This window comes from Danio rerio, chromosome 9, assembly GCF_049306965.1.
Source record: "Danio rerio strain Tuebingen ecotype United States chromosome 9, GRCz12tu, whole genome shotgun sequence".
Taxonomy (NCBI): domain Eukaryota; kingdom Metazoa; phylum Chordata; class Actinopteri; order Cypriniformes; family Danionidae; genus Danio; species Danio rerio.
In genome coordinates this window covers 38847721-38872093 of record NC_133184.1, presented here as the reverse complement: position 1 = coordinate 38872093, position 24373 = coordinate 38847721, and the positions used below count along the sequence as shown (strand labels likewise).

Sequence of the window (24373 nt, the reverse complement as noted above, 5' to 3'; positions counted from 1 at the left end):
TCTTTCTTTTGAATGTTGTAGTGCTGCATTTATACCATGGTAATCTGCAAGTGTTTGCTTTGCTTTGGCTTTTTCAGGGTTAATTATTGTGATCTCCCAACTGCAACAGAGAAATACTGAAAAATCTCTGTAGACTGATTGCATTTCATGTCGTTCAGCCTTATAATCCTAAAATGCGAGCAAAATCACGTTTTGTCATCATTTTAGACATGCTAGAGAATCATTTAAACACTAGCTCTAAAGTGATGTGAAGTAGCAACAGTTTCTGCTGTTCTGACAGTCAGCTGCAGATGTGAATGAGTGGCGAAAGAAAGTAGCCCCACGTACAAAAAGATTTTTAAATGTTTTTCTCTTTTATATATATTATTATGCTGTCGAACGCTTGTAAAAACTAAATATTACACTCGAAGCAGTGCGGTATGGCTGTATCGTCACTAGTGGGGAAACTAAGGCACCACCAGTGCTGATATACTGTACTACCATATTGAAATGCTACGAGTGTGATTTTTATTTTATTTTTTTTACCTACTTCATTTCAAACTTCATGTTTACATAATTTCATTATAGAAATAATGAAAAACTAGAATATCTATTCCTTTGCAGGTTAAGCTGTTGTTGTTGGTATTTTTTTATTATTATTTTTTTTTTAACTTTTAACACATTTATAAGTAAGTTAGGGTAAGCTACTGATCAGAAACATTAATTTAGAAATTATTTTTTTTGTTACACTGTCACTTAACACGCTCAAACATACAATTTATTGCTATGTACATACAAAAACAAACTCAAATTTCCAAATACCAACAAACCCACATAAACATATAGGCATCATTTTTATTAATTTGGACCAGAGTGATCAAAAGTAGAAAACAGGAGAAAAGCAATTATTTGCTCCACAGGGTAACCCTGAAAAAAAAAGGCAAAAAATAAAGAAAATTGCCCTTCCAGCAAAAAAGTGTGTTTGCTCAAATGGCACTGAATACATATACTTGAATAAGTTTCAGTGAGGGCATTTTTATACGAATCCAGAGAAGAAATAGTGCAAAAAATATAATGTAAAAGCCACAAAAGACCACTGAAAGCAAATGAGGGTGGCATTACAAAAGCAATCTTGTTTACATTTAACACAAAACTTAAGAGACAAAAATGTCCATAAGGGTGTACATGGTTAAAACAAAATCAAACAAGATTTGTGATCTTGTGAAAAAAAATCTGACCCAGATACAGTACATCAAGAAAAGTATGACTGCAAGTCTAGAAGCCCAGCAAAAAAACAAAGCAAAGAATAAACATAAATAAATGCAGCTAAATTAACAAACAAACACTTTCTGTATGCTAATGGAATAAATATGTTTGGCTTGGAGCCTCATTCCTTTTCAGCTTTGTTCCGGCTTGCCTTTCACAAACACAATGGAATGCAAACTTTCTCTTATTTGCAGATCTCTGTCTTCTCTGGCATCTTATCTTCTGCACAGAACCATGGTGGTGATATTAATCATTACTCTTGCTCTAATCTGTGCAGCCATAAGCGCAAGTGAGAACTACATTCAAAAGAATCCATTAACAAGCAATTAAAGGTGAAGTGATAAGACTTACTTCACACTTCATCTTAATGGCATGTTCAGTGTCTGTTTGCATGTGGTATGTGTCTTCTTGTCAGTCAGCAAAATGGATAATGTTACAAATGTGGAGTGCATCTATAGTGTCAAGAGGTCAGCAGGGTCGGGGAAGTCACTCCAAAATGGTTATCAATAATACATTAGTAATTGCATTTTCTCAGCATTATAATGAAGTAGCTTTACTAATTACTCCCACTGAGCCACAACTACATCACTTTGAATGTTTACTGCAACCCCTTTTTTCATTATAGCTTGGAATCTTTTTAAACAATGTCTTTTTAAAGAAATGGTTGCTTTTATTCAAAAGAAATCCACCAAATAAAGACAATATGATGTTAGAGAATTTAGTATTATCTAAAAAATTATGTACTTTTGAACTTTATATTTATTTATTTATCAAAGAAAACAAGACAAAATAAAATGCAAAACAAAATCAACAAATAAACTGCAAAACAAATGTTGCAGCCATAATTTATTTAGTATAATTAATTTAACTTTTCAAGTTATCTCAACTTACATAAATAAAATTGACTAAAAGTATTAAGGTAAACTTTGTATAACTTTAAAACTTGGTTGAATCCTGATTAACTTATTAAAATAAGTTAAAGCAACATACAAAATATTTGTTGTCTTGACTTTTGTCATTGTTTTACAGTGTACACTGTAAAACATCCTGGTTGCTTTAAATTTTTAACCTGAACCAAATTAACCACGAGACCATTGAACTTATATTCAGTTAAAATGGCTAAAATAAAGCTTGTGTAACTTATAAAATTAAGTTAGAACATGATTATATTAGTTTAATAAGTTACAATGAACTAAAACATGCTGTGCAGGACTGATCATATCATTTTTTACAGTGCAGTAATGGTCACACAATAACGGAACCTTGTTGTAAAGTGTTCCCATAATAATAAGCAACACAAGTTTTCAAAATTGATAACAATAAGGAATAATTTTAGAAGAATAATGTGAAATCATAAAACATTACAAGAAAAAAAAACATTACAAATTACACCATTTTACTGTAAAGTTACTGTAAATATCGCAGCTGCATTTAAGTAGTATTTAGAGTAAAAATCAAGGTGACACAGTGGCTCAGTGGTTAGCACTGTCTCCTCACAGCAAGAAGGTCACAGGTTCGAGTCCCAGCTGGGTCAGTTGGCATTTTTGTGTGGAGATTGCATGTTCTGCCCATGTTGGCGTGGGTTTCCTATGGGTTTCCCCCACAGTCTAAGTACATGTGCTACAGGTGTATTGAATAAACTAAATTGGCTGTAGTGTATGAGCGTGCATCTGAGAGTGGGTGGTTCTTTCCCAGCACTGGGTTGCAGCTGGAAGGGCATCCGCTGTGTAAAACATATGCTGGATAAGTTGGCGGTTCATTCCGCTGTGGCGACCCCTGATGAATAAAGCGACTAAGCCGAAGGAAAATGAATGAATGAATCCAAAATCAAACAAAAAGTGTTCAGGGGTGATTAATGTGTCTGTGCTCTTTGGCTAAAGGATACATAAAGATATAGCGCAAAATAGAGTCCAAGGCACTTGGAAAAAAAGTGAATAAAATATTTAAAAGGTCTTTATTATTATAAAAGTCATTGCGTTAAAAAATGTAATTGGAATTGCAATGTTAATAAAGGCTTTTTAAATATTTTTATTTTTTTCGAGTGCCTTGGCCTTATAATTTTGCTGTTTAGCATTTAGAGTACCTTTGATTGAGGACAATTTAATATTTAATAATTAATAAGTGTTTAGAACACAGTTCAGTGAATTTCAACCAACAAAAGCTCTTATTCACTTCTTAATAATCATATTATGTCATTCAAAAAACACAACATAAGACTAAATTGAAAACAGTACATCATTATCATTTGAACTCACCCTGTTTTCCACAAATGTTCGCCTGTCAAACAGAAATATTTAGCTTTTGTGACCCAGGAGCACAAACAATTTGTGGGAATTTTCAAAAATACATTGTAGGAGTCAAAATTAATGATTTGTTTCCTTTATAAGATTGTGTTCTATGAGATATTTAGTAAATGTCCTACTGTAAATATATTAAAACTTGATGTTAGTACTGTATAGTTATATACAGTATATGTATAGCATATATATAGTTAAGGCGACACAGTGGCGCAGTGGGTAGCACGTTCGCCTCACAGCAACAAGGTCGCTGGTTCGATCCTCGGCTCAGTTGGCGTTTCTGTGTGGAGTTTGCATGTTCTCCCTGCGTTCGCGTGGGTTTCCTCCGGGTGCTCCGGTTTCCCCCACAGTCCAAAGACATGCGGTACAGGTGAATTGGATTGGCTAAATTGTCCGTAGAGTATGAGTGTGTGTGTGTATGTGTGGATGTTTCCCAGAGATGGGTTGCGGCTGGAAGGGCATCCGCTGCGTAAAATCTTGCTGGATAAGTTGGCGGTTCATTCCGCTGTGGCGACCCCAGATTAATAAAGGGACTAAGCCGACAAGAAAATTCGTAAAAACTTGCTGGATAAGTTGGCGGTTCATTCCGCTGTGGCGACCCCAGATTAATAAAGGGACTCAGCCGACAAGAAAATGAATGAATGAATGTATAGTTAATAACTCCATTTGGACATTTTTAAAAGTGATTTTTCTCAATATGTGGACTTTTTTGAACCCTCAGATTCTAGATTTTCAATAGTTGTATCTTAGCTAAATATGGTCTCATATTTACAAACCACACATCAATGAAAGCTCATTTATTTCCTGTCAATTTTCAAAAACCTAAACACTTGGTTCAAGGTTTTACATTTACCATCTCTTTCTTTAATTTTTACTTCAATTTTAACACTCATGTCAACAATTACCATTTTTCAAAGCCAAAAAAAGCACAATGCTTACCCAGCTTAAAGTCAAAGTCAGACTATATATCCCAGCACTCACTTCCCATCCCAATCTGAATCTCACATGAAAATGAATGAGCGCAAAAGGTCAAAGGTTTAGGAGCAAAGCGGCAGAACTATAACTTCCTCCTTTCAACACCGACACCCCCGATGAGCCGGCGTCCCGTTAGAGGCACATTTACCCCAATGACCAGCAGGGAAAAGAAAAAAAAATGTCGGAAAAGACCAGAGGATGACCTTTCCTTCCCCCTCAAGCCCTCCATACATGCAATATCCTGTGCTTGATCTCTCTGTCCTCCCCAAAAAAATCTGAAACAGATGTTGACTTTTACAACAAAGTCTATGGTTTAAGAAAGCGGCACAGCGAGGGTCAAAGCGGACCTCTGTCTGAGTGCACCGAGAACCAAGTTGTATATGTTTGTGCACCTAATTAAATCGTTATGAGAGCTGTGTTTATACTACAAGTGTTTATAAATAAGGTAAGGCTTACTGAGAGGATACTTTAACGGCGCGTTGTGCAGCTGTTGCGTGTCACATCACAGATCGCAGGAAAGAATTTGCTCTCTCTGCACACCATTTGCTCGGGTCACTAAAGCAAATGGGTAGTTAGCGCTCTCTCGCTACAGGCCCAGCTGTCATCCCTCTGTCTGTCCTCCCAGAAAGAAACAGACGCAAATGTTAATTACACGCTTGTGAAGGCAATTATAGTTGCGGTGTAATGTAGTTTCAACGTAATTAGCAGCTAACTTACTGAACGGGACGCATTTTATTGTACAGTTTGGCTCGGGAGCTCGAGGGTGTACTGTATCATTATGGGTAAATATCATTTAGGCTGAGGAAACATTATGAATGCCGACCGCATAAGCCACACATGTTTTTGTGATTATGGATGTTTTTTAAACATGAAGTGGATTTGAACAATTGTTGTTGTTGTTCTTTTTGGAATAAAGCAATAGTTAAAATAACTAACCAACTACATGCCTACCTAACCAAAACTATACAAATATGTATTACAAATAAAATAGTTAAAAGTCAGAATTATTAGCCCCCAATTAGATTTTTTTTAAATATCTCCCAAATGGTGTTTAACAAAGCAAGGACATTTTTGCAGTATTTCAAATATTGTTTTTCTTACTAGAGAAAGTCTTATTTGTTTTATTTTGGCTAGAATAAAAGCAGTTTTTAATATTTTAAAAACAAATCAAAATTAGGTCAAAATTAGTATTCTCTTTAAGCAAATTATTTTCATCGATAGTTTACAGAACAATCCATCGTTATACAATAACTTGCCTAATTACTCTAACTTGCCTAGTTAACCCTTTAAATGTCACTTTAAGCTGTATAGAAGTGTCTTGAAAAATATTACTGATAAATCATATATATATATATATATATATATATATATATATATATATATATATATATATATATATATATATATAAATATATATAAATATATATAAAAAAATAGATATATATATAAATAGATATATATATATATATATATTTATATATATATATATATTTATATATATATATATATATATATATATATATATATATATATATATATATATATATATATATATATAAATATAAATATAATATAAATATTTATATATATATATGAATATATGACTTTTCACCATATTGTGATTACTGCTCTAAAATATGTTATTTTTAAATGTCTGGATAAAAAAAACAACCCTCTTCCCTAATATATAAAAAAGGTTGCTGTTTTATTACCCATACATTTAAAAAGAACATATTTTAGAGCAGTAATCACAATATCGTGAAATGTCATATGGTTATCCAAGGTTATCATATCGATAGAATCTTATACCGTCCCATGCCTAATACGTTCTCATAAGTTAATTTTAGTTAGCGTATTTGAATACCTACCAAATGTTACCTAACAATGATTGAACATTTAATAATAATAGATCATCATTTACTAATGCATTATTAAAATCCAGATACATACTTGTTACCATTAGTCAAAACGCTGTAAGTTAACATAACCTAACAATGAATGACTTTATTTTAATTAACTAATGTTAACAAAGACGATTAAATATTGCAATAAACGGATTGTTCCTTGTTTGTTCATGTTAGTGAACTACTACACCGTTTTTGTAAAGTGTGACCTATATTTTATAACACCATTTCAACAATCCTTGCATGTAAAACCTGTAGAAAAAATAAATCATCCACCATCATGTTGAGATATGAACTAATCCCTGATGGTACACGCATATCCTTAGTTCAAAGTATGAGGCCTCTGTTATCTCGCTCTCTGATGATTTCTTCATGGCGTCAGCATGTGTGAGCTTATTTTACAGCTTTTTTTCTGTTGTCTGTTTTGCAAGTCAGTGATCTGTCAGCTGTGCAGGAGTTCAGAGGGTGGAGATCCTCTGCTGTCTGTAATGTGTGACGGTGTTTGTGTGGTTTTCTAACTTTACCAGCTGCTTAACACCCTGACACTTACTCCGGCTGTGAGCTGGCTGTGATCACCTACTGGTCAATTACACACGTTCAGTTGATCGGTCAGCACTAATGTGACCACAAATGTTTCATTGATTGATTCATTTTTCTTCTGCCTTTATTCATCAAGGGTTGCCACAGCAAAATGAACCACCAACTTATCCAGCATATGTTTTACACAGCGCATACCCTTCCAGCTGCAACCAAGTACTAGGAAACATCCATACACACTCATTCACACACATACACAACGGCCAATTTAGCTTATTCAATTCAGCTACCGCATGTTTTTGGACTGTGGGGGAAACCAAAGCACCTGGAGGAAACCCACACGAAAATGGGAAGAATAACTCCACACAAAAAAGCCAACTGACCCAGCTGGGACTCAAACCAGCAACCTTTTTGCTAGGAGGCAACAGTGCTAACCACTGAGTCACCGTGTCGCCCACCACAAATGTTTCACCAAAAAAAAAAAAGAAAGATTTTATTACCATGACGTCAAAGCAAGTATTTAACAATGATGCAATTCTTGCCAAACAACTAAAGTTTATAGTGCCCTGGAGCTGCTTATGTAAAAAAAGCATCATAAATCCAAAACTAAAGTTTTCTCAATTCAAAAATAGTGAATTTACCCAAAAATGAAAAGTCTACCATCATTTATTCACCCTTGACTTGTTAAAAATCTATTTCAGTTTTTTCTTCTGTTAAACACAGAAGAAGATATTTTGAAAAATGAGGGTAGCTGACACTACCTCTACCCACTGACTTCTATAGTATATTTTTGTCCTTCTATGAAAGTGGATGGGTCCCAGCAACCAGCATTCTTCTAAATATCTTCTTTGGTGTTCAACAGTAGAAAGACTTTTCTATAAAACTCAAAAGGTTTAAAACCACACGTGGGGGAGTAAATGAAGAGATAACTTTTGTTTAAGGGCAAACTATCCCTTTAAGAATGATGTAACTTTATAGGTCTACCCGGAAATATGCATAACACTGCTTCTCTTGACAAAAAGCCCAACACTAGTTGGCTCGACAAAGGTTTATGATTCTTGCATGTTTTGCTTATCAATTAAAATGCTAATAAATGAGGGGGATTAAATGATAAAAGAGTTTATCTTTACATTTTGAACTTCTCTTCATTCTGGATGCCTCTCAATATATTATGCAGGACAATGTGTGGAAAAAAAACTAAAACAAAAAACTATTTTCCATTATTATTTTTATGAATGTTTTGAGTAACTGAGTCCCTCAGTGACTTAAAACTCCCAATTTGGGGAGTCATTTATTTAAAGGTCTCGAGAGGTGTTTTGAAATGTGCATTTTTATTTGATGCGTGACGTAATTTCAACTAAAACATGAAGATAGGGCAGGACATAGAGTAGCTCCTCCCCTTAAAAAAACAGCCAATAGCATTTTGTTTTAATCACAGCTCTGCAGGTGAGAGTAGTTGAACTCAAGCACATCAAATGAAAAGAAAACAAGAAATGTCTTTAAGGGGTGGGATATGTCAGATAATACAGAGCATTTGATTGGTCAGAAGATTTGATGAAAAACTGAAGTATGAGGTGATGTCAAAAAAAATCTTTGATCCATTCACGCTCAGAAATGACTGCTTGTTCAAGCTACTTATGTAAAATAAGTTAAAACAACACAATTCTTTTGTGTTTTTTTGTCACAACTTAATTGTTTTATGTTAAATCTACTTAAATTTGAGAAAAATTATTACGTTAACTTGATTCCTTCCTGTTGACCCAACACAAATGGATTGTGTGGAACCCAACAGTGTACATGGAAGTGACAAACCGCAAGCTTTAGATGTTTACATCTTTTAAATGTGAATTTTGCCTCAGTTTTTTAAACTCGTCCAGTTTAAACACTAACAAATGGTTACTAACATCTAAAAACATTATTTTTATTCTGCACAAACTTTAAGCTCCACCAGTACTTGTTAGATGACGACAGGGGCACACGTGATCTTTATCCAGCCCGCGTATAAAGAATTGAGCTCAGTTTGGCCCAAATCCAGCTCGGCGTTCAGGGAGAGGCCACAAGCGGGAGTGGACATGTGTGTCGGGGGAACGGAGCAGGCTGATTGCTAAAGATTACCACATGGCTTCTCCTTGCTCAACACATCCAGCTCGTCTTCCAGTCTGTTGGAGAGGAGTCTGCGGCCTGGCAGGGATTCAGCGCTCCTCTTTGGATCTCCCTGCTCATCCTATGGAATGAGACTGATCTATCTGCCCACTTCATTCCTGGCAAGTCTGGTCAGGAGCTGGGAGGCCGCCTGATAAATCACAACTCCCTTGCATCGACTTCTCCGTTTTCCAATCACTCCGGAAACAGAAGACTATCCTAGTGAACCGCCGGTGGCCTCTTCAGAGCTATTCCGACTCGGTTTCTGCATCCGATTAGCTTCGACAACAAACACTTGGAACAGTGTGCTATTGTTTGAGCCGGTGACAGTGAGAGGGTAAAACTGCGACTCGCAGACTGTGAAGATGATACAATAACTGTAACGATGATACAGGCAGATGCTGTGAAGAGGTTCCCATAATGGAGAACTGGATAGTCCGTCAGCAGCCCTTCAGGAATTAATTAACTCGCACATCAAAGCTAACCCTCAGAGGCCACGGTGTCACACGGTACTTTGATTTAACGCTGGCTGTTGACTTGATAGTAATGTCTATCCCGACACACACACACACGCAGGTTTATATTCTGTGCGCTCTTATTCGAGAAGTAAAACTTCTGCAAACTCAGTGGTTCACAAGCTTTTTAAGACAAGCAAGGCCTTTGATCAGATTGAAAAATCCAAGTCCCAAAATGGGAATTGTAAAGAATTAATCGATTTCTGTTGCGGTGCTGATTCTTCTTAACAATTCCGGTTCCCTAACAGCTTCATCAGTGATTCTTTTAGTAGTTTTAAGGACTATTTGGGAAAAAAAGCAAATGTAACTCTGCTGCCAGCTGGTGAGATCATTTTAGTAATAAATAACTTGGTTGTGTCTCAGAATATTTAGTGCCTTAATATGTTAGTGCAACACTAAAACACAAACACTGCAAAAACACATTTTGCTTACTAATGTTTATAAATAATACTAAGATAATGCAAAATGTCCATCTTAGCATGTTGTCTGATGACCATTTTATCAGCTCAGCAACTGCATTGATTGTTTTTATTTTTTCCATACACAACAACATTGTCAAAATTATGCAGTATACATCAATGTAAACAAGCTGCTTAGTTGAAATCCGTGTTGAACAGCCCCTTGTTCATGAAAAAATTATTTTGTTTTAAGGCAAGTTTTCATCCTAGGCATGGTCCAGTATAAGATACTGACGTTATGATGACCTTTGATAAAAATATCACGGTTTCACTGTATCACGGCGTTGTGATTAATGCTCTAAAATATGTTCTTTTTAAATGCCTGTGTAAAAAAACACAATATATTTTATTATAAGAAACATTTAAAATATTTTGGAGCAGTAAACATGCCAGGGTAAATAATTCAAATAAACCATTGACTTCTGCTGTCTTCATTAGTTAAAAAAAAAAAACTGATTTCTTTACAATTAAAAACAGCATCTTTGGATATCTATTAGACTCTCCTGAAAATACTGTTGTCCTAAAAAAATAAAATAAAAAAAGTGTTTAAAAAATCTTACATATACCGTAGAAACAATATAACAGAATTTTTTTTTGATTTTAAAACCTTGACTTTTCCAAACCACGGTAAACCTTGAAAACAGTTATCATCTCATCCCTATTTCAACCTGACTATGCTTAAAAAGTTTACCCAATTTCACCCAAAAATTAACATATACTTACTATTTACACATACATACATACAGACATACATACAAACCTGTATTCGTTCCAAACCTTTATAAACTTATTTATTCTGTATAAGATATATTGCAAAAAGCTGTAAACCGGTAACCATTCACATCCACAGTTTAGGAAAAACAAACACTATGTCAATTGATACAGGCTTGCAGCTTACTTCAAAATATCTTTTTTTTTTTTTAATAATGGAACAACTGAAGGGTGAATAAATGATGACAGAACTTTCAGTTTTTGAGAACGCTACACTAAAACCCAAACACTGCAAAAACACAACACATTAAGCTTACTATTGCTTATAAAATAATACTAAGATAATGCAAAATGTCCATCTTAGCACGTTGTCTGATGACAATTCTATCAGCTCAGCAACTACATTGATTGTTTTTTGAAGTTTTCCCATATAGACAACATTGTCGAAATAATGCAGTACAAATTAACGTAAACAAGTAGTTTAGTTGAAATCTTAGTTGAACAGCCCTTTCTTCACAAAAAAAATCATTTTCATTCAAATCAAAGTTTTCAACATGAGTCCATTGAACTTATATTATGTTAAACTGACTTAAAACTGCTTGCATAACTTATAAAATTAAATTAGAACATGATTAATTTTGTTACAATGACCTAAAAACATAAGCTGCCAGGACTAATTAATCATATATTTTTTACAGTGCAAAAAAAGAGAAAAAACACCCAAAAATGAACATTTACTTACTATTTACTCCCCATTAAGTGGTTGCTTATAAAACTTTTTGAATTGATTTATTTTGTTGACACAATATTAGACACATTGGGGAAAAAAGCTGTAAAACAGTAACCATTCACATCCACAGTTTAGGAAGATGGAATACTACAGGTGTCAATGGATACAGGTTTCCAGTTTACTTTAAAATATCTTCTTTTATACTGGAACAATTGAAGGGTGAATAAATGATGACAGATTTTTTTCAGTTTTGGGAGAACTCTCTGTTTAATAAGTGGACAATGCATATGGTCAAGTCAACACATTCACCAAGTTTCCTTTCCTGGAGTAAACAGAAAAACCATTCGTCACAACTAGATTTCCTTATGATGGTTTCACCCAGCCTGTAAACGCATTAACCTGGTTTCTGTCATTTTACTGAAGTATGCATGTGTGATATGTGATAGGAACATGTCCTTACTGCAGATTTAAGAGCATCCAGATGGAGTAAATGCTTTACAGTAAGGGAGGAGACAAACTCTGAGGCTTTCTTGACCCCAAGAATTATAAAAATGTGTTCCCATCTCATGCAGCTGAAGCAGAATCGCTACAATCAACGTTCTGATACTCTTCTTCAGTTTATAATGACATATTTAACAAAACAAATGGAATACTAATAACTAGAAAAGATTTCTAAACATGATTTATTTGCATTGTTTGGTTATAATTTTGCATGTAAACCAGTAGAAATGACTACTATAAGAAGCTTTTCCACTTATTGGTTTACACATATTCAATACTTGGGAATCAATCAACACAGCTGTGTTTGTTTTGGATGGCAACCACAATGAATTACACTGGTCCTGTATAATAACTGGATAATCACCTATATACTATATAACTGCAGGTTAGCTGCTTGTATATAATAACTTTAACTCTCAAAGGCTAGTAGTTAGGCAGCATGGTGGCTCAGTGGTTAGCACTGTTGCCTCACAGCAAGAAGGTCGCTGGTTCGAGTCCCAGCCGGACCAATTGGCATTTCTGTGTGGAGTTTGCATGTTCCCTCCTTGTTCATGTGGGTTTCCCTCACACACACAAAAAAGGTTTAAATGCATGTATGCCACTTCTTGCGCAAAGGTTGTATATATAAAAAAATGAACTTGATGGGAGATGGTGCGCAAGTTGTACATTGAAAAAAAAAGAGTAACTATACTGTCTTTCATTCAAAGTTCCTTTTTATATTAGATTCAAGAGTTCACACTTAGCTGATGATTTACAAAAGCTTGTTTGGCATGCTGTCCCGGGAGAGAGCCCCGAGCTCAAGGGCTCCTCGAGCCCGGGGCTTCCTCCCGTTGGCAGAGCAAGAGGGGAGCCTGAGCTAGGTGGATCTCAAAACTCCCCTGCTGCGGTAGCTAAGGGAACACAAGGGATTAGACAAGCTTGATTGTTATGCATGTTGAATGTCTTTGGATGGTGGGAGGAAACCGGAGAACCCGGGGAAAACCCACGCGGACACGGGGAGGACATACAAACTCCTCACAGAAACACCCACCGGTCCTGTGGAACCAGGGCCGGCAGTGTTCTTGCTGTGGGGCTCACAGTGCTAACCACTGGGCCGCCGTGCCGCCCAATCACAGGTAAAGGAGGAGAATAGGGGAGGAGGGGGGTTTCTTCCAAACGAAAATAAAGTGAACTGAAAACTGTGGCTATTTATAGTAGCTAGGGGCTCATATGATTGGAAGATAGTGATTAGCAAATGCGAGACTGGCCGTGATAAATCATAAGCACGTGATCCTCTCGAAATTAGTTTATGAATAAACTTCACTTAAATGAAGATGGTTTTCTGTTATAAACTGTTTTATTAAATTCCCATTAAAGCAAAAAAATTTGATTTAAAAAGTGAGTAAACTAATTGCCTTTAAACTATTATAATTATATTATTAGAATTATTATAAGTAAATACACTATGTACATAATTATAAAAATTAAGTGAACTTAACAGTTCTAAGTTACAATATAAATACTTACATTTTTTTTAAGTAAAATTAACTTGTCATTTTTAAGGCAATGGGTTTGCTTCCGTTTTTAAATAACCGCTTTTTGCAGTGCACAGTTCAAGGACATACATGAACTAAACTGGCCATCGTGTGTGAGTGTGTGAATCTGAGAGTGTATGGGTGTTTCTTAGTACTTGGTTGCAGCTGGAAGGGCATCCACAGCGTAAAACATATGCTGGATAAGTTGGGGTTAATTTCCCTGTAATGACCCCTGATAAATAATAGACAAAGTCAAAGGAAAATGAATGAATGAAGCTATTAGTTACGGTAAAACTTTGTTTTGATGGTCCACTTCAGTATTAGTAGACTGTCTGCTTATCTGTTGATATCTGTGGATACTGCTGCTAAACAGGCACATAACTGAATATAAGAATCTTTGCAAGTACATGTCAACTTACACTAACTGTAAGCCCAACCTAACAGTCTACTTATAATCTAATGAGAATTAGTTGCAATGTAACTTACATTCAACAAACAGACCATCAAAATAAAGTGTGCCATTAATCACTAGTTAATTAGTTCAAGTTATTAGTAACTGTTGAACGTTTGGTGAAGTAACTGGTGAAGTTATGGTAACTAATGACCATAAAATTTTGACTGTGATGCAACCTTTTGTAAAGCTGCTTTGGAACAATAGTTATTGTGGAAAGCGCTAAACAAATAAACTTGTATTGAATTAATCCTTTTAGTGCAAAACTCTAAATAAAGCACATGAACTGTAATCATGAATGACAAATAAAGCACAGAAAAAAAATGTCTGAACAACCCAAAGTGAAGTAAAAAGTACTATTTTGATTCCCATGCACAGCCTGCGGAAACTCCTATGCATTTTAAGAACCACCGAACTGGTTCTGACAGTTATCTACATATAATTCCAGCACCACAGCTTGTTTTTTTATGTTCTATGGATATTTCGACAGACTCAGCTGTCACTACACCTCATCTAAAATTCAAATACAGACTTGCAATTTTGGTCAAGAGGGATATTTATTCATGGTCAGCTAATAAAATAAATTTAGGGCCGTCCTCCGCACACCATGTCTGGAGGTTTGCATGAATCACAGGTGGACGTGCGGTTTGGGAAACATTAGCCGTTCACTGTGTACAAAGTCACAGCTATGGTAAGTCAAATATAACTTAATGTAAACAGTGTACGTTTCAACTGTTCATTTTCCAGCTGTCTTTAAACTGCGGCCCGCCAGCCCACAGCACAAAGGAAATGAAAGGGTACAAGAGGAAAAAAAGTGAAAGAGAACAAAGCAGAATGCTTACAGCTTAAAAGGCCTCTAAGGAAGGTGAGCAGCATTTCTGCCTGTGAACTTTCTTTACCCGCACACATGCCAACATGCTTTTTTTCTCTCCACCAAATCCATTGGGATCTGGAATTCATATAAAATGCGTTGCTGCATTATTAAAAATAACACATATGTTGAATCTCCAGCATATGTAAAAGATCAACTAGTCCCTCAAAATGAAACCTTGCCATTTCTTCTAAGGCACTATAGGAGTTTTCGTAATGGGCCTTGTTTCCTTTAGACTTGGCAACTGTTGCCAATAACTAATGAGGTCAATCAATCAAATTCTGGTCTTTCGCTGATTTACCATATGCTATTTAATGGCTTATAAGAGTGGTTTAATGTGTATATAGAGTGTTGATGTGATTCTTTAACAATGCCTTGATAGTTGCATGAGAGAAGGAAAAAAACTGTGAAGAACCCCATCCGCACTCATAAACCGGATGTGATGTGATCCTAATTAACCCCAGACACTTGTGAGTGAATGAGGCGGATGTCTGGAGGGGTGTCCTACACTAGCAACTAAAATGCAGGGATTGTCCCGTGTCCTACGGGCCAAAGCCAAGGAGATGGGTTTCAAAGAACAGTCTTTGAGAGGGCGAAAGAATGTAAGCAGCTACCACTTCTCACATCTCTCTGTTTTCTCACCAAGCTGCCCTCATCTCCAATTCAGAGCGACACTAGGAATACGGCACACAAACTTGAAACACAGCTGTCCTTCTCAGCACTTTTAATGGCCATTAAAGGCTCATCAATTCACTTTGAGGCACAAGTGTACTTCAGGCACTCCTCACAGCTTTTGCTCGGTGATAAAGAGATTTAAGGTCTTGCCCGACACTTAACGTTCACCAAGCTACACTCTGAAAAAGAGGTCTTTCTTTACACAAAGTGAAAGTTCTGTTTAGAACCAGATCATCCACAAGAAGCATTATGCTAATTTTTCCTTCTTCGTGTTAGATTTCAGGGTGCTTTAGTCCCACCATTTTGTTTTTTAAGTCTGTAAGCAATAAAAACAGGAAAAGAAATAGTCACTATTGGTGTAACGTGTACCAAAAAAGTTAGCCTGTGTCCCATTGAAAAACAGTGTTGCTTTAAACCCTACATGCACAAAACTTAATCTGAAACTTTAAAAATGTTTGATCAGGGTTTCTACAGGTTTCATCAAGTCAAATTTAAGACTTTTTAAGACCATATCGAATTAAATTTCCAACCTACACAAGGATAAATGCTAAAGATTTTCAAGTTAAAGCTTAAAAACACATGTTATTGTAAGGACGATAATTAAACAATATTATTAAGTATTTATAGTTAATAAAAAATGTCTCGTAAAACTTTAATTGAAATATTTTGTTAGTGATTGGACAGGTGTTGGTCCAATTTGGTATAGCTTTACATGAACACAGGAAAATTAAGACCGGTTTAAAACTATTTAAGACCTACAACACAATATTGCAATGGATTTAAGACTTTTTGAGGCCTAAAATTTGGTTTTTGAAATTTAAGGCATTTGAGACCCCACGAATACCCTGATGATGAATCTTAAATTCCAATCTTTAGTCTCTATGGTTTCAGTTGATACATCAATAAAATGGTTTTTTAGAACTCCTTTAAAGTTCTATGTAGGGCTGCACAATATCAATTCAGCATCTGCAATAGTTACATTGCAGGACCTGCAATGTTGAGTTCATATGTTGGTATTATATTTGAGCAGGAGTCATATTTGCAAAAACGAGACATTTCTGGATTTTAACCATAATAGAGTAAAGGTTTGTCACCTGCATGTGTTCATAAGGTATGTGACTGTGCATTCATGCACAAGAAATTGTACCAACTGTAACTTTGTTAAAGATTCATTTTAATTTACACATTTATACAGTGAGGACTATACAGTGTTGTCTTACATATGATTACAAAATATTTGTTCCTGCATGCTGTTTGAAAAGCCCATTTTGAAAATGTATATTTTATCCATTTCTCAGTGAATAGGCAATGCATTTTGGTCCATTTAAAAAAAAAAAGATTTATTAAACAGATATAGTCATTAAAATAACATTAGTCACCAAACATATTTAGAAATAGAAACATAAGACAATTAAATTCAAGAAAAATTTTCAAAAAATAAATTACAACCTACAAAGCTCAACTAAAATGTTCAACGTTTTTGCTTCTCTTGATTTTTTGTCTTTTTTTATTTGTTTTTAATATTTCTCTATAACATAAATTTGGGTGTGCTAGTTTTTGGACCGTTATCGTAAGTTATTTTGTTAGATAAGCTCCAGATTTGGTTTCAGTACTGACTAATCTAAGGTATATGCGCAAATATAATAGTGTATAGCTTCCTATTAAAAACGTGAATTTAAAAGATAGATATGTGAGGGGTGTATTTATATGTGCTGAGCACTGTACATGATGGAAATGTCATCATCAAATAAGTATGAGCATAATGCATGCAGCCTGATTTTTGTAACCACTGTTTTTTGCACTATAAAAATCCCTGAGGCGGGGTGTTGTTTCAGCTGTAAAAGAAACTGATGAGATGCAACAAGAACAACAGAACACGACTGAAGACAAAACAATGGACACTCACCATGACAATTGCACGTGTGAGGGTGTTAAAAGCTACCTGCTGCAACTGTAGGTTTTATTGCTCAAAATTTGAAGAGAAAAAAAAACACTCACAAAAAAGGGATGAATCTTTTTTAGTGAGGATGTGTGAAGCATGTTTTGAATAAGTAAAAAAAGACATGAGTAAAAAATAAAGCATACTTTGGGGTGTAAGATAAGCAGATTAAAAAAAAAAAAAAACACTAACAAGATATCACAATAACTGCATTTAAATACTCAAAAACCTTATAATGATTTAAAAAGTAAATTATATTGTATTTTTAATATAGGAAACTCATTTTAAAAAGTAATTGCATTGTCTTGTCTTGTCCTTGTCTAATGCATGTGCAATGTCATTCAAGGTCCCCCTTTATGAGTGTTTGTTAAAATCTCCCGCGGAATTCCAAGGCTGAGCGGCCATGATTTAGGCAGCAGGACAAGAGGGAAATGTGTGAAAATGTGCAAAGCAGCAGGAAAGGAAGATGAAAGTGACACGGTCGACCCATGTTTCAGAAGCTGATGACCGTAGCCCAAACCAGGCTGAATAATCTGAATAGGCCATCATTTTTTTCTTCTTTTTGAATCCTTTCACTCGCTCTGCCTCTGACTGCTGGCGCTTCTCATTCTACACAATGGGAAATTCACTAAGACCTTTTATTCTTATGCTAATGCTCTCAACTGGGCATCACATTAAATTTAACACATGCACACACTTTTCTGTTTTTCAGGAAAACAAGGCACACTCTTGGCGCACTTTTTTTAGCCAATCCTTTAAACACACAAAACTAAATTTACATAATAGTTTAGATTTACTACAAGATTTTATATAGAGTTACTGACAAGTAGTTGTTTGAGCTTTTTTTTTTTTTAACAGAAAAACCAAAGAAAAGCCCAGAAAACATAACACTATCTCTAATTAGTTAAACTGCTTTTAGTAAAATTAAAGACATGCATATTTAAAAAAAAAACTTGGGAACTTTTCAGCTTAGTTGTACAAACTGTGCCCTTTTACATTTACATATCGACAATCTTTAAAGGTAACCAGACTGTTATTCAATTCAAAATAGTTTTTTTTCCTGTACAACCATTAAATTATTTTCATGAAGCAGGTTAACAAGACGATTTTGTCAGCGTTCTACAATGATGTGTAATACTTTCCCACATAGCCAACGATTCTTGTGAACCGGTTCTTTTGGGAAGAACCGGTTCTTTTTGGGCGCGAAAAGAGTGGACTGATTGCTGATGGAATGACTCTTCTGAGTCGGTTCTTTTAAGTGATTCAAAAGCATACAACGCGATACTTGAGGTTTGATGTGAATGAGTCGTTTACTGAAAGAATCTAAATCACTTTTTTGAACTACAAGCTATTTCTTCTTTTTAAGTGTAGAATATAAACTGTTAATAAGTTATGTTTAGGAAACTTAACAGTAGTTTCTACGTGAATGCTCGTATGCCGCGATAAATAAACACATTGCGTTTTGTTGAAGCGGTAAAATCTGAACAACAGAAAAGTCTATAAACATTCCTTTAACAGTCTTATTTCATATATGTTGAGGATTAAAATGATCGCCATTAAGCAAAATACTGATGAGAACAAGATAAACAACTATTCAGCTATTTCTTTAGTAAAATACTAACGTTAAACGAATCTTTACCAGCTCCAAATGGACAGGAATCGCTAAGCGGAATTCGAATCAGAAACAGACTCGCCAGAATCTTTACGACTCACATCCCTACCTGGGACACTTGAGAAAAGTTTGAAATTGTCAAAAATCCCAAAGTATATACCACAAAGTGATGAAAAGTGATGTACAACAACAACTTTTCGTCGGCATGAACTTTGTCACATTCCTATACTAACGCGCTAACGTTAATGTCGCGGCAAATGAAACAATTGAACAATATAAATGAATAGTTAATACTGTCCTCCAATGGAGGATCGTGCACACTGTGGACAGTAGAGCTAAAAGTATATAAGAACAAAAGAAACGTAGAGCATTTACCTTCTTGGATGATGTAAAGTTCGTCAGTTGCTCAGTTGTCCAGCGTGCATCCGAAAAACAGCGAAATTGTGCTCAAAACAAAACTGCAGAAAGTGGCTTGGACTCTGTCACGAAACTCCATCAGCGATTTATTCGGAATCAAAGCAACGGCGTTCATGAAAAACTACATCACTCGCGGACGACGAAGCGCTACAGTTGCATCTCGCAAACTTTGACGATCCATCACACACGATACTTCAAAAGACTGTAGTTACTCACATTAAAAAGTAATTTAGCAGTCAACACTGCAGAAATTCACCCCAAGCAAGTTTGTGAAGTCGACAGTTGTGATGTGCGGTGGGAGATCTGTTGGCGTGATTTGTTTTCAATCCGATCTGCCCTCCTCTGTCTCCAGTCTCCACTTCTCCCCCCAGTTCTCTGAGTTTGGGCCACTCTCTTCACCAGATGGGCCGGGTTACATCAAACCAAAGGTAGTCGAGGCTTAAGAAGAGTTTGTTTTCAAGTTTCACTGGAGATTTGCTAAACCGTTGCTTGAGTACGGTTAATGTGGTTGTAAATAAATCTAAGAACAGCTTTGTTGAGATAACAGCTGGTAAACTAGAAATAGTGGGTTATTGCAAATTTAAAACATTTTTTTTCTTTATAGATTCAGCACCATTTTAAGTCAAGACATTTTTTAACTAAAGGCTATTACTTTTTGAAAGACTTCACTAAACATAAATAATAAGTTGTGGAAAACTTGTGATTTATTTTATTAAATTTAAAATCTTTTTTTATGATTATTTAAATTAAATAAATATTTTTGATTTATTAATTTAACATTTCTTTCAGCAAATGTATGTGATAGCCTACTGCAGTTTATTTGAATTAGGGTAAATTATAAGATTATTCAATCAGACAAACTAAAAACCCTTAAAGTTTTATGGTTTGTAAGTTATGCAGTCCAGCATTGCAGATCAGAAAATCTAACCACACTGCCAGTGATCCAGATGAAAAACAGTTTAAACTACTGCCAATGATAAGAGATTAAAAACAATATAACAGTTAAAACTACCACACTGCTAATGTTAGAGATGATAAACAATATAACAGTTTAAGAGATGATAAACAATATAACAGTTTAAGAGATGATAAATAATATAACAGTTTAAACTACCACACTGTCAATGTTAGAGATAATAAACAATATAGCTAATCGTTTAAACAAGCCTATTGCTGGATTTAGCTGCCAGCTGGTTCAAGACGGTCTCCCTGCCCATGCTGGTATAATGCTCACGTGGTTTAGCTGAGAGGTCAACTGGTTTTCAACCAATAAAACCATCAGTCTGGTTTAAATGTTTTTTTTTTTTTCAGAAAATGTTTTTTTTTTTTCAAACGATAAACACAATACAACGACATCTAGTGGAAAAAGGGGGTAAGAACCAATCATAAAGTTCTAAATAAAATAAAAATATTCCAAAAATCTTTTTCACTATTAAAAAACTTGATGGGTGTCAGTGAATGCTAGGTAAAAACTATATTCTTATAAGTCCATTGGATTTTGTGTGAATTTTTTTTATGTTGAATGAATGAATTGATCAATTAATGGGTCTATCTAGCAGCTAATTTAAGATAAATCTGACTCTATACTTTTTAAACAGCTATATATCCATAGGCCTATGAATTACAAGCAGTTCTGATTTCATGTATCTATATATTCATTTTCCTTCGGCTTAGTCCCTTTGTTCATCAGGGGTCACAACAGCGGAATGAACCGCCAACTTATCAATGTCCTTCCATCTGCAACCCAGCACTTGGAAACACCATGCATTCAGACACATACACTAAGGCCAATTTAGTTTTGTTTGGATTGTGGGGGAAACCGGGGCACCTGGAGGAAACCCACACCTCGGGGAGAACATGCAGACTCCACACAGAATCGACAACTGACCCAGCCAGGGCTCAAACCAGCGACCTTCTTGTTGTGAGACGACAGTGCTAACCCCTGAGCATCATGCTGCTCCTATATATTCATATATTTGTAAATATAAATATTTTATAAATTATACAAATATCTGTAATTAATTTGTACAGGTAAAACGGTAAAAAATGCACATATTGCACATAAATCTATATGTGTGCAAATATAACTTCTTCTTGTATTAGGATAACAAACACTCTTTCTACACCAGAGATGCCCAAACTAGGGCCCAAAGGCTATTTTTTAGCCCTCCATCCCATCTGAGAAGAGTGGGAGAATAATGGGGAATTTTGTGACTTAACAGAGATTGTCATTTTTAATTCAACATAGCTTTTGTTTTTTAACTGTTGATCTACAAAAAAGCAAACTGAAATTTTTTTCAATTAAATGTTTTGATCGAATCAGATGAAAAAAATAAATAAATAAATACAGTCATTTGATGGATAGCGACCATTGCAGAAGATACCTTCAGCAAGCTAATCAAGGCAAAATGTATTTTTGTGTGTTATAAATGGGATTATGTTTTTTATTGTCAGATGTTCATTATAAAATGTAAAAAAAATGTAATCATTAATACAATTAAAGTATTTTAAATGTAATAAATTATAGTAATAATTAAATTACAGATTAACTAAACTAGCCTGCTTTACTGTAATATGGTACAAAAATCATTAAAGTATTTAATGTAAATTATTATAGTATTTGTTTCTAATGTGGGTGTACTAGTACTACTGAAAGACATTTGGTAGGAGGCTATGCTGAATGGACAGATGGATGGACAGATGAATGGACATTCCGGTGTGGATTGCTACACCGGAATGAACCACCAACTATTCCAGCATATGTTTTACGCAGCGGATGCCCTTCCAGCTGCAACCCAGTTCTGGGAAACATCCATACACACTCATTCACACACATACACTGCAGCCAGTTTAGTTTATTCAATTCACCTGTACCGCATGTCTTTGGACTGTGGGGGAAACCAGAGCACCCAGAGGAAACCCACGCGAACACGTTGAGAACATGCAAACTTCACAGAGAAATGCCAACTGACACAGCGGGGAATCGAACCAGCAACATTCTTGCTATGAGACGACAATTCTAACCACTGAGTCACTGTGTCACCCCCACATGAAACAATATTACAATAATGGATGTATTACAGCAAACTGCATACTCAAGGTTTTACAACAGTAAACTGTGGTGTATTGTAATATAATATACCCTATAGTTGTAGACTCCTATATTGGGTAATTCGTTTGTATTTCTATAGTTGTGTTACCATATGACCTCAACAGATTAAATCACTCACTTAATGGTTAAAAACACTACAGTATTTACTTTAAATTTCTATTGTTTTTTTCTGTACTGAATGTACTTCTCTACTGAAATGCATGCAGGCTGCCTTAAAAAAAATTAAATGGAGGCATTCTCGAGTAGGTATAGTCCGGTATATGTTTCTGCCAACCCCCCAACTTTGTTTAAAACAATATATTTAATTGTTCATACTCTGCTGTATTCAAAAGCACAGATTTCTTTAAAGCACAAAAAAGCACATAAAAAAACTTACATATACCTAGGAGCGGTGTATATATATAGAAAAAAAAATTGCGGTTGATGCTAGTTCCATATATTGTCTCGCATAACCCCAAACATGTATCTTTTTATACATCTCTGTCATACAGGGTTTTGAATTAGATATTGTCTCTTGATACTGTCTACTGCAAAGACATTTTGTACATTGTACATTATGATAGAAGCTTTAAAGTATAAATCATTAATTTAAAATAAAAAATCAGGGATGCCCCAAATGGATTCTTGAAATTGATTAACATTGTCTCTTTCTCTGACTGTACCTTCTGTCTGTGCTAAAAATCAACCAAATGCCAATGCTGATAACGCCATCTAGTGGTATATAATATACCTTAGATTCAGTCCAGATGTTCAGACATACTATAACAACCTATTGATTGATTCTTTCATAAATTCATTTATTCAGTCATTCATTTTCCTTCAGTTTGGTCCCTTTATTCATCAGGGCTCACCACAGCGGAATTAACCGCCAACTTATCCGGCATATGTTTTACACAGCGGATGCCCTTCCAGCTGCAATCCAGTAATGGAAAACATCCATACTCATTCACACACATACACTACTACAGCCAGTTTAATTAATTAATTCATTCATTCATTCATTTTCTTTTCGGCTTAGTCCCTTTATTCATCAGGGGTCACCACAGCGGAAGGAGCTGCCAACTAATCCAGCACAATTTTTTACGCAGCGGATGACCTTCCAGCCACAATCCAACACTGGGAACCACCCATACACTCCTGCAATCACACACATACACTACGATCAATTTAATTTATTCAATTAACTTGTATTTGGACGAGGGATGAAACCGAAGCACCCAGAGGAAACCCGGGAGAACATGTACACTCCACACAGAAATGCCAACTGACCCAGCCGGGACTTGAACAAGCGACCTTCTTGCTGTGAGGCGACAGTGCTAACCACTGAGCCACCGTTTCGTTCGTTCATTCGTTCATTCATTCATTCATTCATTCATTCATTCATTCATTCATTCATTCATTCATACTTTTTAAAAGTTAATTAACTTATTAAATATTCTACTCACTCAGGACTGTTAGTATTGTACAACAGTTGTAAGTTAGGCACACTGTAAAAACTGCAGAGTTCCACACAATTTATTCATGTAGTTGTCCCAACACAAATTGATTAAGTTAACGTAGCACTTTTAACAAATTTATGTGGATTGAACATAAAAAGATTAAGTTGTCCCAATGAAATCTCAAGAATTGTGTTATTTCATCTTATTTTAAATGAGTAGTTTGAATAAGCAAAAAAAAAAAAAAAAAAAAAAAAAATGAGTGTGTCAACCTGGTGTCAACTTTACCATTCAACATTTTACAACATTACTCAGTCATTCCATCTGCTTG

At 35.2% G+C, this 24373-nt stretch overlaps 1 protein-coding gene across 1 annotated transcript in view; it reads right to left on the bottom strand.

Annotated features, from left to right (window-relative positions):
* The window catches only part of gli2a (GLI family zinc finger 2a), a 155388-nt gene extending 135582 nt beyond the window's left edge, over positions 1 to 19806 (bottom strand). The window contains 1 exon segment of the mRNA NM_130967.1: positions 19453 to 19806. The gene's annotated coding sequence lies outside the window, so the exon portion shown is untranslated.
* Between the last annotated feature and the right edge of the window lie 4567 nt (positions 19807 to 24373).